This window comes from Octopus bimaculoides, chromosome 5 (assembly GCF_001194135.2).
Source record: "Octopus bimaculoides isolate UCB-OBI-ISO-001 chromosome 5, ASM119413v2, whole genome shotgun sequence".
Taxonomy (NCBI): domain Eukaryota; kingdom Metazoa; phylum Mollusca; class Cephalopoda; order Octopoda; family Octopodidae; genus Octopus; species Octopus bimaculoides.
Genome location: NC_068985.1, coordinates 41,185,849 through 41,194,100, shown reverse-complemented (window position 1 = coordinate 41,194,100; position 8,252 = coordinate 41,185,849). Strand labels below are relative to the sequence as shown.

At 37.7% G+C, this 8,252-nt stretch overlaps 1 protein-coding gene across 1 annotated transcript in view; it reads left to right on the top strand.

The window, feature by feature from the left end:
• LOC106869140 (extracellular serine/threonine protein CG31145) overlaps positions 1 to 8,252 on the top strand; it is a 187,408-nt gene that overhangs the window by 148,205 nt on the left and 30,951 nt on the right. The window lies entirely within an intron of this gene.

Below are 8,252 nucleotides of genomic sequence, written 5' to 3'. Positions count from 1 at the left end.
TAAGTACCAGTTACGCACTGGGGGTCGATGTAATCGACTTAATTCCTTTGTCCGTCCTTGTTTGTTCCCTCTATGTTTAGCCCCTTGTGGGCAATAAAGAAATTTCGCGCCGGGCGAAATACTTAACTGTGTTTACATTTTGAGTTCAAATTCCGCCAAAGTCGACTTTGCTTTTTATCCATTTCGGATCTATTCAATTTGACGTACAGATTATTTAATTAATTTTTTTTTAACTAAACACTTTGAAACTTCCGATACTGGTACAATGTGTAATAATAATGGCTGCAGAGTGTTCGTTTGAAAGTCGAAACAGACGATTTATCCTAGCGGCACAAGATCAGAGTCTCCTCACCCGGAACTATCAAGCTAATAATGTCATCTACAATGAGGTAGACACAAAGTGTAGGCTCTGAAATGACAAACTGGAGAATATTGACCATATTGTTGCCAATTACTCAGTCCTTGCCCTTACAGAATATTAAAGCAGGCATGATCGAGTTGACCAATACTTGCACTGGAGCAAATGCCGTCACTATAGTATCCCGCACCCTAAGAACTGCTATGAACACCATCCAGACCCAGTCACTTAAGGAGAGAATGTTACCATCCTATAGGATTATGGGATACACACTGGCAAATAAATGATAACAGACCGGACATTATCATCAAAGACATAAATAAAAAAAATATGCATGTTAATTGATATGACAGTGCCTACTGATAGAAACATCTCAGCAAAAGAATTTGAAAAACTGTCGAAATATAAGGCTCTTGAGATTGAGATATCTAGGACATAGCAATTAAAAACCAAAACCATCCCTGTTGTTGTAGGTGGCCTGGGAATGATCAAGAAAGGTACTGACAAATGTTTTGACCAGATCCCTGGGAAACCAACAATCTTTGAGACTCAAAAAAGTATGTTGACATCAACTACCCACATTCTCAGGAAGTTTCTCTTCATCTAATATATACTTGTATTCGGTCTCCACCGATGTTATTCAAGGGAAAGCCAAAGGCTGATACAGCTTGGCACCAATGATGTTGCAACTCATTTCTACAGCTGAGGGAATTGGAAGAACGTGAAATAGTGTGTTGTTTGAGAACACAACACACAGCCCCGTCCGGGAATCGAACTCACTGCCTCAAGATTGTGAACCCGACGCTCTAACCACTGAGCTATGCACCTTCATAATAATAATAATAATAATAATATTATCAATGTATTATAAGAATAATAAATTAAAAATATGAATTATAAAAAAATGGGTGAATTTAATTAAGGCAATATGGGAATTATAAGGAAAAATAGAGGATTGCAAAGTGTATAGCGACTGCAGGGAAGTAAAATAATAGATAAAACAGAAGAGAGAAAATAGAGATAGGAAATTATCTGTAGTGCTATGTATACAATGACAGAGTGTAAGGTTACAAAATAGAGTATGTGATTGTTGAGTGCTGACCCATTTAATTAGGTGATGGTGTGATATTCCAGTTTTTGTTTGTTTGTTTGTTGTTGTTTTTTTTAGGAGGTTCTTACCGAAGCACAGAAATTTCTTTTCCAAAAGCTGCCATTTGAAAAGTACCTCGTAAAAACATCTGAAATATCGCACCAGCGCATGGTTAAATGGATCAATCACAAACGCAACGAAAGAGGTCGGATAAAAATGACACGACCAGTATTAGCCGAGCTCTGCTGCTATGCAACGTAGCCTGTATCTCGACAAAATATTAATATGCAGGGTTGGCCAAAAGTCACCTGACAGTAAATCAAAACCATTTAATTCCAAGATTTATTTATGCTTAACAACTGAATGAATTTAATATGAAGTCCTTCTTGAGCGACACCATTTTTCCAAATGAATAAATAAAATTGAATATTAAGTATTTATGGAATTTTGATTTACTATCGGGTGACTTTTGGCCAACCCTGTTATAATACATGTATCTAAGGCGGCGAGCTGGCAGAAACGTTAGCGCACCAGGCAAAATGCTTAGCGGTATTTCGTCTGTCTTTACGTTCTGAGTTCAAATTCCACCGAGGTCGACTTTGCCTTTCGTCCTTTCGGAGTCGATCTAATCGACGGGCCCCCTCCCCAAAAATGTCGGGCCTTGTGCCTAGAGTAGAAAAGAATCGTTAGCACAACGGGCAAAATGCTTAGAAGCACTTCTTCTGTCTGTACGTTCTGAGTTCAAATTCTGCCAAGGTCGTCTTCGCATTTCATCCTTTTAGGGTCGATAAAGTAACCAGTTGTGCACTGGGGTCGATGTAATCAACTTAACACCTCTCCCGAAATTGCTGGATTTGACCCAAAATTTGAAACCAATGTAATATATGTATCTATGTGGATAGGGTGCGTGTAACAATGTTTCTATTTTCATCAAGTGATTTATAACGTCATTCCTGCACGGAAGCCTATTTTCGTCTTCCACTAACGCTTTTTTTTTTTGGTTATTTGAAATGTAATGTACAGTATGCTTACTTTTTTTTTTTCATAAACGTGCGACTTTAGCCTTACTGTAAAAAGTAAGCAAACTGGTTACACCACATCTCTTGTGCCAATGAGCCGAATGTGTTAAGAGCACATGGTAATCGTAAAAGGGTGATGTTATCCTCGTAAGACGTGCACAACAGCGATTAGCATATTTTGCGTTCGAATCTGCCGGAACACGTTAAGAATAAGTATACAAATCATCGTCTCAGACCTCGCTGTACACTGAACAAATACTGATTACATGTGTGCGCGTGTGTGTGTGTATGTGTATACACACACACACACACACTATATATATATGCACATATATATATATACACACATATATACGTGTGTGAATATATATATATATATATATATATACACATATATAGGTAACATTTTTTTGTCACTATAACATGGCTGTTCCATAAAGAACTATGTTACTACATTTTAATCCCAGAAAAACGTCTTTTCCATCTAGTTAACGACACCCAACCTCTGTCCGATATATTGTGAGTAAGGGAGCGAATCAGTCCCCTCCAGCTTGGCAAGACCAGTGGATCATGGTTTCTGGATTTTTACCCGTCATCGGTACTGGATACCTGCCGGCACTAGCATCGCTAGATGGCAGTCAGTTGTCCCTCCTCACAATATATAAACAGACAGCCGCTGATCTCGTAACGAGCAAAGTAACTAGTTCTAAAATCTTTAAACTAGATATAAGTAGTAACAATACTAGACGGTAGCATTTTTTTTGCCGCTATATATATATATATATATATATATATATATATATATATACACACACACATACGTAGCGTATGTATGTATGCATACTTATATTCATGCCTGTTTGTGTACCTATATATTGTTTTGTTTTATCTTGTAATACAAAAACGTAACGATGTTTAATACAATTTTATGACCAATGTGTGTAAATTTTGATAGCTGTTTGTCAAAATTGAGATACACAAGATTATAAATTTGGTCTAAAGTTTCGTTTAATCGAACTCTTTGGCGATTGTACACATCATCAGACTGAGAAAAGATAAATAATCATGACAGAATGGTCTCAATTGCGTTCCCGTATCTTCATATTAGTTTCCTGGCCTCTGACATATTCCTATTCATCACGCGACAGATGGTCCTGTTTTAAAGTTGAAGGGATCTGGGTACTTGTGAAATTTCAAACACAACCGCCTGTTGCATGATGAATCACAAATCACATGTCTTTCTGATTGCACACGTACACACACACACACACACACACACACACACACATGGGTCAATGTAGCAATTTAAATCATTCAGTCAATATCATTAATTGTTTCTCGAACTGTATAGTCGACGAAAAGACTCGTTGTAGGAAAACTTACCTCAGATTTTTTACAGCGTTTCATGGTTATGAAGATTGCCTTTCAAACATGTGGTTACGTGTTCGATTCCACCGTGCAAGAATTTTTTTTTTTTTTTTTGTAGTGATTTCTGCAATACTCTCGTATTGATCAGCACCTGAAGTGGAATTTGGAAGGGAACTGTTCAGAAGCTTGTAATGTATACATAAATGCATACACGCTCTACTTGGTTGCTACTATAGCCTTTGGCCGACGGATGTCTTTAAAGTGGATTTGATAAGTGGCAACTAAGTAGAAGCCCATTTTATGTGTGTCTGTGTGCATTTATTTGTTTGTCGTTCCCCCACCCCACCCCATTGCTTGACAGCCCTTTGCTGGTTTCTTTACGTTCTCGAATGAGGAGATTCATCAAAATATTCCCAATACAGAGAGTCTCAGACTTTAAAAGAAATTACTATTGGGATCGATTTGATCAACTAAGTCTGTTAACCTCTTAACATACACATTTTAAAAAATTTCCATGCAAAAAGTATCATATTTTTTATTATCAATTTTGAATCAGTGTATAAGGAAAAATAAGTACACAAATTATCTTGGATCAGTTGTGATTTTTATTATGAAGTTACTGATAGTTACTGATAGAAAACGGGAATAACATCATGAACGAAGTATTTCGGGTTAGAAATAAGTGACAGATACCTCAGAGTACAGTGAATGTATAATTTCGTTCAAATATATATTTACTAGACATCTCTAAGTGTAAATATATGGGATAATATGTTAAGAAGTTAAGACGGTGCTTTAGCATGCCCACAGTCTAATGCATTTCTGTTTTTTCGCATCGTCAGCTACGAACACTAAGTCGGTCTTTCACAGCTCGAAAAGAACAATTCCTTTTTATATTAGAACAACAAACAACGCATGGAACTGGCAGAATCGTTACAGTACCGAACAAAATGCTTAATGCATTTCTTCAGGCTTTACGTTCTGAGTTCGAAATCTGCCGAGGTCGACATTGCATTTCATCCTTTCGGAGCCGATAAAAGAAATAAAGTTTGGTGCTCGGGTCGATGTAATCAGGCCTTATACCTATAATTGAAAGAGCAATTAAGGCGGCGAGCCAGTAGATTCATTAGAGCGTCGGATAAAATGCTTAGCGGCATTTCTTTCAGCTATTTCTGTTTTGAGTTCAAATACCGCTGACATCAACTTTCTTTGCTTGTCATCCTTTCGGGGTCGATAAAATAAGTACCAGTTGAGCTCTGAGATTGATGTAATTGACTTGCTCCTCCCCTCAAAATTGCTGGCCTTGGACCAAAAGTTACAATGATTTATTATGGAGGCAGCGTGCTGGCAAAATTGTTAGCGCGTCGGATAAAATAGTTAGCGACATTTCTTCCTAGGTTCAAATCCTGTCGAGTTTAATTTTGCCTTTCATCCTTTCGGGGTCGATAAGATAAAGTACTGGAGTCAATGTAATCAACTTATTACTCCCTCTAAAATTGCTGGCCTTGTTCAAAAATTTGATAAATATATTAATTCTTTCTAATTTTTGGCATAAGGTTAGCTAATTTGAGTGGAGGGGGAGTTTGATTACATCGACTCTAACACCTGATTGGTACAAACTCTAAAAAACCCCGAAAGGATGAAGGGAAAATCGACTTTGGCTGAATTTGAACGCAGAGCGTAATGAGTCGAAAGAAATACGACTAAGCATTTTGTCTGACGCGCTAACGATTCTACCAGCTTGCCGTCCTTGGAACTATTATTTAAGGCATCGAGCTAGCAGATTCGTTAGCAAGCTGAGCAAAATACTTAGAGGCATTTTGTCCGTTTTTACGTTCTCAGTTCAAATTCCGCCGAGGTTGACTTTGCCTTTCATCCTTACGGGAGTGATAAACTAAGTACCGTTGAACACTGGAGTCGATGTAATCGATTTATCCCCTCCCTGAAACTGCTGGCCATGTGCAAAAACCTGAAACCATTATTAATCCTTACTATAGGAACAAGACCTGAACTTTTAGGGGAAGGGAGCTAATCGATTATATGATCCCCGAATGGATGAAAAGCAGAGTCGATCTCGTCCGAATTCGAACCCAAAACGTAAAGCTGAAAGAAATATAGCTAGTAATACCGCCCGGGGAGATAACGATTCTGCCAGCTCGCCGCCCGATGAAATAATAATTCAGAAGAGCAATAAAATCACAGAATCTGTAAGTGTTGGACAAGAGGCTTTGAAATATTTACATGTCACTACCTTTCGGTTCAAATCCCGCTAATGTCGGTAAAATACGAAGCAGTTAAGTTGGGTCGTTTTAAACGATTTTACAACTTCCAACCGAAATGCGTGGCCTTGTGCTAATATCTAAAAAGAAACAAAAACATCTGTAATATTATTTGCCATATGAAAACGGCGAACTGGCCGAATTGTTAACCCGCCAGGCTAAACGCTTAGCAGCATTTCGCTCTGAGTTCAAGTTCTTCTTAGGTCGACTTTGCCTTTTATCCTTTCGGAGTCGATAAAAATAAGTACCAGTTGACTACTGGAGTTCAATGTAATCAACTTATCCCCTCCCCAGAAACTGTTGACCTTGTTCCAGAATTTGAAACCAATATTATTTTCCATATCTTTAGGCGGCGAGCTGGCAGAATTGTTAGCAACGCAAGCGAAATGCTTAGCAGTATTTCGTCTATCTTCACGTTCTGAGTTCAAATGCCGCCGGAGTCGACTTTGCCTTTTCATCCTTTCGGCGTCGATAAATTAAGTACCAGTTACGCACTGGGGTCGATGTAATCGACTCATCCCCTTCCCCCAAATTTCAAGCCTTCTGCTTATAGTAGAAAGGATTATTTGCCATATGTTTTCTGCTTTATATTATAATCAACATACGTCTGAAAATGTCGATTAGGATACAATGTTCCCTCGAATGTGTAATCTCATTAAATACTAAAAATTCATAACTATGTGCGGCTGTATATGCACACACATGCTCATTTATACACACACACATACACTCAGACAAACGAATATACACATACAAACATAGACATGTGTATGCGTGTACTTTTATATAAGTGTATATAAAATTGCATGTATGTGTGTGTTTATATATATATATATATTTGATGTATAACAGACACCCATAGACACGTACAAATATATATATATATATATTAATACATACATGCAGACATTGGTCCAAGTGCTTACGAGTGGTTATGTGTCAGTGTGCTTCTGCATGCCTGTGTGTGTGTGTGTGGGAGAGAAGAAAGAGAGAGTATGTGTGTGGGTACGTGCGTGCGTGAGTATATGTATGCACGGGTACGTGTGTACGTGCGTGTTTGTGAGTGCGTGCGTGTATGTGGGTACCTGCGTATGTGTGTGTGTGTGTGTGTTTAGCGTCAGACGTTCCAAAGCTAAGAAGTGGGGAACAGACTGACTGATGCAATGAAGGTTAAGGGGGAATATTTTGAGAAACTGGTATTCCTAATTAGCATATTGAAATTGGCAGGCTGTATAATTAACCGGTTTAATTTGCAGGTGTACAAATTGTTGTGTATATGTACGTAGATATAACAGACGAATACGTATGCACACCCTTGAGAAAATGTCTGTGACCCTAAGCAATATGGGACTACGTAATTAGCTAATGAGAATGCGTAGCCCTGTATATAATATCTGTGTACGTATGTGTGTGTGTGTATGTATGAGGAGGAGAATTACGTACATGTATATATATATATATATATATGTGTGTGTGTGTGTGTGTAATTATATGTAATATATGTATATATAATATATGTATATATATATATATATATTTATACATATATAAAAACTATATATATAAACGCACACACGCACGCGTACACGCAGAGACGTTTTCTCCTTTGGCTGTCATGAAAAGCCAAGGGCAAAACTTAGAGTAAGCTGTCAACTTTTCATATAATTTAGACATACATACAGACATACATACATACAAGCATGCATACATACATACATGCATGCATGCATGCATACATACATACATACATTCATACATACATCAATTGCGAATTAGCCATCCATATTATTTATAATTCTCAGACTATCGTATATGATTTCAACGGAGATGTTATAAGCTGACAAGACGAGATGACTTTAACCCTAGGCGCGGTGAGAGCTACTGATGAGCATTAAGATGCATTAAGCATCAGAATGCGAAATCATCGGTGATCTCCTACCGTAGTGGCTTGTCTCCCTTTCAGCTTATTAAGATTGTGCTTTTTGTGGCTACTGAGTTGTTTTGAACTCTTATTTCTAGGAATACGGGTGTTGATTAGTGCCCTTTAGTGACGTATGTATTTCTACTTTTAGGTTGTAAAATTGCAAATTAGCCACCCAATCTCTCTCTCTCTCTCTCTCTCTCTATATATATATATA